Source organism: Pelmatolapia mariae, linkage group LG17, assembly GCF_036321145.2.
Source record: "Pelmatolapia mariae isolate MD_Pm_ZW linkage group LG17, Pm_UMD_F_2, whole genome shotgun sequence".
Classification (NCBI taxonomy): Eukaryota; Metazoa; Chordata; class Actinopteri; order Cichliformes; family Cichlidae; genus Pelmatolapia; species Pelmatolapia mariae.
Window position 1 is genome coordinate 11,044,957 of NC_086242.1, and position 6,865 is coordinate 11,051,821.

General features: G+C 39.5%; 1 protein-coding gene across 1 annotated transcript in view; it reads right to left on the reverse strand.

Annotated features, from left to right (window-relative positions):
- cacna2d4a (calcium channel, voltage-dependent, alpha 2/delta subunit 4a) overlaps positions 1-1,044 on the reverse strand; it is a 101,905-nt gene extending 100,861 nt beyond the window's left edge. Inside the window, exon 1 of the mRNA XM_063501250.1 lies at positions 78-1,044. The gene's annotated coding sequence lies outside the window, so the exon portion shown is untranslated. The remainder of the gene's footprint in view (positions 1-77) is intronic.
- Between the last annotated feature and the right edge of the window lie 5,821 nt (positions 1,045-6,865).

Below are 6,865 nucleotides of genomic sequence, written 5' to 3' on the forward strand. Positions count from 1 at the left end.
CACTTTGTGGCACAACACCAACTCATCTTAAAGAGCAAAACACAGAACTTGCTTTCAAGATCTTTTTGACTACTTGCCTGATAGATTATTTGTTCAGAAAAAATCTCAAGGTCCAATGTACAGCCTTCTGAAAGACAGTCATGTATAGTCCAAATTTTAAGCCCATCAAGACGGGAAAAAAGAGGCTGGCTTTGTCACCAAGCAGGCTAAAATATGTAAAGATCCATAGTAACAATTAGAGAATCTGTGAAAGTCCAAACCGAAAGGATAGCAAAAAATAGAAAAGCATGAGCATGTGACTATAGGTTAAATATGCCATCTTAAAAACATTTACAGTTAACACTGACTTTGGGCTCATGTGGAAACAACGTGAAACCTTCTTTCCAAGTGAAAACAAAGATGCCATCTGATGCCCAATTTAAAAGCTGGAATATTAATATACAAAATTAAGAAAATAGTTCAGTAAACCCATATTTTCAGAGCTCACAAAAGAACCAAAAAGTATGTAGGTCAAGGAAGAAAGTTGAAACATAGCAAGTTTGAATGATGATGATTCGATGTCAGCTGAGCTGGATGTCCCGGCATACAAAAGAAACTAGAAAGCTTTTGTCTCCAGTGTCAAAGGTCACTTCTGTGCACATGGGATCACAATAGAGCATCGCCATTTTTCTACGCCTCCCTCTCCGAGGCTCTTAATCTGATTTCTGTCCCCCCCATTATTGACGTCTCTTTTTCTTGCTTGCTCTCTCGGATCAGCACAATCCCACAAAAATAGGAGTAAACTTCAGTCTTCACACGACTTCCATTATCGGGCAGTGTGATTTTATTTCTTCCAGGTAAGGCACATGCACAGGTTCCAAAAACAAATCCAACCCTGCTGCAACTTCCAATTATTCTGCCGACCCTTGTGCTGACCTCAGGTCTTCACAGGTCCAAAATCCAAAACAAAAGGCACGGGGAGACGACTACGCTGCTGGATGGAGGGTAAGACAGATGGACTAATGGATGCACGGATGGATAGTGGGACTTCCTCTCTCTCCAGAATCTCTCTTCCTCCTCTCCAGCACCAGTTTATACCATAATCCATGCAGGATTAAACCCCTCCTCCCTCATTCCCTCCTTTTCCCACTCCATGCCTCTTGCTCTCTCTCTCCATACAAGCACGCTAACACAATCTTTCTCTCTCTCTGGCTCTCATCTTCTCTGTATCGCTCTTTGACCACTGTCTTTCTACTCTTTCTTTTCTTTCTAGTTGCTTTTCTCAGTTTTTTTCTCTTAATCTTTCTTGTCAGGCTCTCACCTGCTGTTTTGTCTTTTCAATGCTTTCTCTTGATCTCCCTCTGTATTATTATTATTATTATTTTTAACCAAAAATGACAGTGGATTGAGGCTGTAATAAGAATTCAACAAAGTAAGGGGGGACACAAGAACGGGATGTTGAGAGGAAGAGGAGGGGAAAGAACACGTTTAATTGACACAATCATAATACAAACACATTGAGACACCTAGTGGACTTTCATTGTCTCACATATACACGTGCACACATGCACTCACAATATTGCAGAATGAATCCATCAGCTCTGTCCATGTCCATATAGCACATTTTTCAAGTATGCTCTCATAGTTCTTTTTTGCCTGTTAGAGACACTTTCATTCACATATTCATCCTATAATCCATTTAAAAATTGGTAGTATTATTTTAAATCACTTACTTTTACACCACTGCCAAAACCTGGAAAATAATACTGTACCTCATATGAACATTGGTTTTTTTTTTTTTTGATTTTCAGGGTGCTTTTTTAAACACCTACTACCTACTACGGTAGGTGTTTAAAAATCTTACTTGTGTGAGCTTTTCTAGGTTTAATAAGTAAGTACTGGGCCCCACTGACGAGATTTCAGACCCCGGAAAACAGCCCAGTAAGAAGTCAGGAGAGGCTTTCCTGGTGCAAACTACATTGTCAGCCACCCTTAAATGGCCTGTTAGTTGCTGCAGTGTAAAAAGGTCTATTGTCGGCACACACTACTGCCTCAGTAAAAATTTGATTGGCCACATTACCCATATTTATAAACAAGCCTATGGAGTATGATCTATAAAACTGATAACAATTTGTTTCAGTTTGTCATCACATTTTTTATGTATAGAGTATCCAATGCCATTACCTATAATAAAAAAAAATTTGGTAGTCTACCAACCACTTATCTTTGTGTTTGGACACTCTTGTAAGTGGGACCTTAATTTGAAGAAAGAGAACAGGGGAACAACATGCATGCCAACAACATGCCAGCTACGGACTACACTCAACTGTTCTTTAATGCAAATATCTAATAAGTCAATCACATGGCAGCAACTCAGTGAATTTCGGCATGTAGACATGGTCAGGATGGTCTGCTGAAGTCCAAACTGAGCATCAGAATGAATAAAGGTGATTTAAGTGACTTTGAATGTGACATTGTTGTTAGTGAGTATTTAAAAACACTGCTGATCTGCTGGGATTTGCTTATGTAGCCATCTCTATGATTTAGAGAAAATAGTCTGAAAAAGAGAAGATATGAATTGAGCAGCAGCACCTATAAGGGTGAAAATGCCTTGTTGATGCAAGACATCAGTGGAAAATGGACAGTCTGCTTAGAGCTGACAGGAAGGCAATAGTAACTCAAATAATCGGTCTTTGCTGTATGCAGAATTGCATCTGTGAATGTGCGACACATCAAATCTTGAAGAAGATGGTCTACAGCAGCAGAGGGCCACTCCTGTCAGCTTAGAACAGGAAACTGAGGCTACAGTTTGCATAAGACCACCAAAGCTGGACACCAGAACATTTGAAAACTGTTGCCTGGTCTGATAAGTCTTGGATTTCTGCTGTGACATTTGGATGGTAGGGCTATAAACAACATGAAAGCATGGATCCATCTTGCCTTGTAATAAAGGTTAATGCCGCTGCTGGTGTAATAGTGCTGGTGATAGTTTCCTGGCACATTTTGAGCTTTTTAGTACCAAATGAGCATCGTTTAAACACCACAGCCTACCTGAGTATTGCTGCTGATTTATGACCACAGTGTGTCCATCTTCTGACTGTTGCTTCCAGCAGGATAACGCACCACGTTGCAAAGCTTAAAGTATTTAAACTGATTTCCTGGACATGATAATGAATTCACTGTACTCAGATTTCCTCCACAGCCATCAGATCTCAATCCATTCGAGCATCTTTTGGTTGTGGTGGAATGGGAGAAGTTGAATTTATCATGTCAATAAGAACTCAAGTCTCTGAGGAATGTTTCCAACACCTTTTTGAATTTATTCTATGAAGAATAGGGCAGTTCTGAAAGCTAAAGGGATCCAGCACAGTACTAGCAATCATAGTAACAAAGAGGCCGCTGCATGTATTCGTATATAATTCGGGCAGGTCATAAACACAGCACCCTTCTGCACTTGTGGTATTACAACTTTTCATAGAAGTCCACTCAGGATGCTATGTCTTTCAGTATGAATCAGTATTTCTAATAAAACATAATGTATCATTAAGCTTTATTTAACTACATACATGCACGAACATATAGCTTGAGATAAATACTGCTAACATACACAGATATTAAACTCTCATGTCTTTGCATATTATACTGTACACACCCACTGAGAGAGAGCGACAGTAAAACATCTGCTCCTGCTATTATGAAAATGCTATAAAACAATTTGGCAGTGCACATAAAGCATTATGGCTGCCGTGGACGCAGGAAGGGATCAAATTGATAACAAACAGTTAGCGACATGCACCATCACACAGAGGCAATCAGGCAAGCATGTAAGTACCATGTACAACCACGCACACACACCAGTAGCGCACAACAGCTGTGGGACTCCTACTCCCAAGCTGACCCAGATCACTGATGCTAGGGATGAAGCCTAAGCTCTGAAACTAAAGGGGATGATCGGACAACAGCTAATGTAGTCGAGAACACACTCTTGAGGAGGTGGGTGTATCATCAGTCTACAATCGGAGTCTACAACCGGAGTCTACAATCGAGAGATGGCTTCATGAATAGAAATAGAGTGGTTTACAACAGGGTGCAAATCACTGGTTACACTCGAGAACAGGAAGGCCAAATTAGTCTTTGCCAGAAAACCTATAAGTGAGCGTGCTCAGGAAATTGGACAGATGAATCCACAATTCACTTGTACCAGAATAATGGGGAGAGAAGATTATGAAAAAGAAGAAAAACAGCTCATAATCCGAAAAGTATCATTTTAGTGGAAGTGGTATGCTTTGAATGATGCCAGTGTTTATTGATGATGTGACTTCTGATAGAAGTAGCAGGATGAATTCTGAGGGATACAGGGCTGCACTCTGTGCTCAGGCTCAGACAAATGCTGCAAAACTGATTAGATGACACTTCACTTTTTTCATTCCAATATTAAAAATATCCTTTTTATGTTATGTTGTCCAACTTCTTTTGAGTATCTGAAAATGGGGGAGGGGCTTAAAAATATCTGAAATTCCTAAACAGCTTATGCAATACTTTTGATAAATCCCTTGAATTAAATCTGGAAGTCTGCACTTCAGTCACATCTTGCTTGTTTGATTTAAAATCCACTGTGGTGGTGTACAGAGGCCAACCTACAAAAACGCTTTGTCCAAAAACTAACTGCATTTAACTGCATGTTCACACAGTTCGGACATGCAGGGATTTAGGCGGCACACAAGTGTACATCAGAGAGAATATGTGTATATTTATTATTTAAGTGAGACTTTTATTATCGGAGAACCTAACATTTGTTCTTCTCTAGTTAACCGATCGAGTTAGCTCCTGGCTCAGTTTTTAATGTCATATTCTTGTTTTTAACTGTGCAGGTGACAATAAAGGAATCTGAAGGTCTTATAAAATGCACTTTTTTATCCTAAATTCCTTTTTTTCTAATCTCAATTTTAAATGTAGCTTGCCATCCTTACTTTATGATTTACATGCTAAACACACTTCTACTAACACTACGGTACTAGAGCAGATATCCCCAAAGAAATTATTACTCACCTGTGCTCCTGCAGAGTTGGCTTATTGTCCCAGCCTGTGTTTGAAGAGTGAAACACTGAGACTAGGAAAGTGAGAAGAATTACACGAATATTTTCTTGAAATTTAAAGTAGACCACTGCACAATATCTTCCTTTTGAGAATACAGCACTGACAAAAGTGATCTGGAGTCCCTATACAAATCAGAGACTCCGCCTCTCTGGGCAAGGGCACACACACACACACACACACACACACCAGAAGTCATTGATTACTCTAGGCCAGGGCTAATAGTCAGCCCTTACATTTAGCTCCATCAGCTAAAGCAATGGTCTGGAACCTCCGAGTCTTAGAAAAAAGAATATGTGTGCATGTATGGGCATCATCCCTTAAAAATATTATCCATCCACCCTGACATTCACACAGATCACCATTAACCCGTTTATTTGAATCAAAGTTTACCTGATTTTGAACTCTGCTTTGGATAAATGAATCCGCTACGCCGCTACTGAAGTTAATGGTAAGTAGAATCCATGACATGCCAAGGCTGGCTGAGGAGAGGAAGCAGGAAGGGAGACGGAGAGGAAGCCTAGTTTTCCCACACTAATCTACTGGGAGGGAGAGCGCAATGAGCTGGTGTAAAAAGTGATGTTTGACGTTTCTGACAGTAAATAGCACTTGTGAAAGCAGACTCGGTGCCAGTTCTGGTAATTTTAGCCATATCACATGATCCAAATCTGCAGGCTGATTTTGTTTATATTTGCATTTCTATACAAGAAATCTACTTTGAGAAATTCTCATCTATGTGCACGGCTTATGGCATTGTGAAACCTGCACAGGTTTTTGTCTTGAGTGTTTGGGACACTGAGTTTATGTATAATGAAATGATCAAATTGCCATTTGAAGGCAACAGCAGTTTCACAAACACAACATCCATTAAGCGGGTACTTCATATGCTGATGTGGACGTGATTTATACATTAAGCCCTGAAAGTGCGACCAAATGTTCCAACGTTCCAGTTAAATTATGCTGATGCCAGAAACCTTATTAAACTGTATTTTACTGTGTCTTTAGTTAACCGTCAAAAACGGGGAGCAATTTATTACTAAAAAAAACTCACGTTGTATGATCGAGGTTGGTCTGTTCCATACACTATACTAGGTACACCTTACTTATACAAAGCTTGCCCCTTTGCCTTCAGAGGTGCCTTAACATATCACACAGGTGCTCTATTGGACTGAGATCTGGTGACTTGGAGCCCATTTGAGTACAACGAACTCATATTTAGAACACAGTTTGAGATGAGGTTATGTTTAAAGCATGATCTCACATGAAACAAATTTGCTATCAGGGTATTGTGAAGTTATTGTTATTATACACATTGGTTCATGGTGCAGTTTCAGATAGTTGTTTATACTTGAATTTGTAGTGTAGGCTGTAAATGTGGCAACATTAATCTGCCCTTATCTTTTTTTGTAATGAAATAGAAAAGTGAGCTGAGCCACCATCAAAGTTGGATTGTCCATCCAGTCCATCTGCTCTGGCCCTGACCCTGCTTGGTTGTAATAAATGTACCTTAAATCCATTTTCTTCCTCATTCTCATGGTCAGTTTAAACTTCAGCAAGTCCTTTTAACCATGTCCACATGGCTAAATGCATTCAGTTGCTGCCGTGTGATTGGCTATTTAGATATTTACATTACCAAGCAGTTAAACTAGAGCACCTAATGTAGTGGCTGCTGAGCGTAAATTTACTGTAATTACTTCAGGTTGCACCCAACAAATATATGAGGACAACAAAAACAAACAAAAAAACAACAGACACAGTTTTGTTTTGTTTTTTTTAACATTTAATAGCCAAT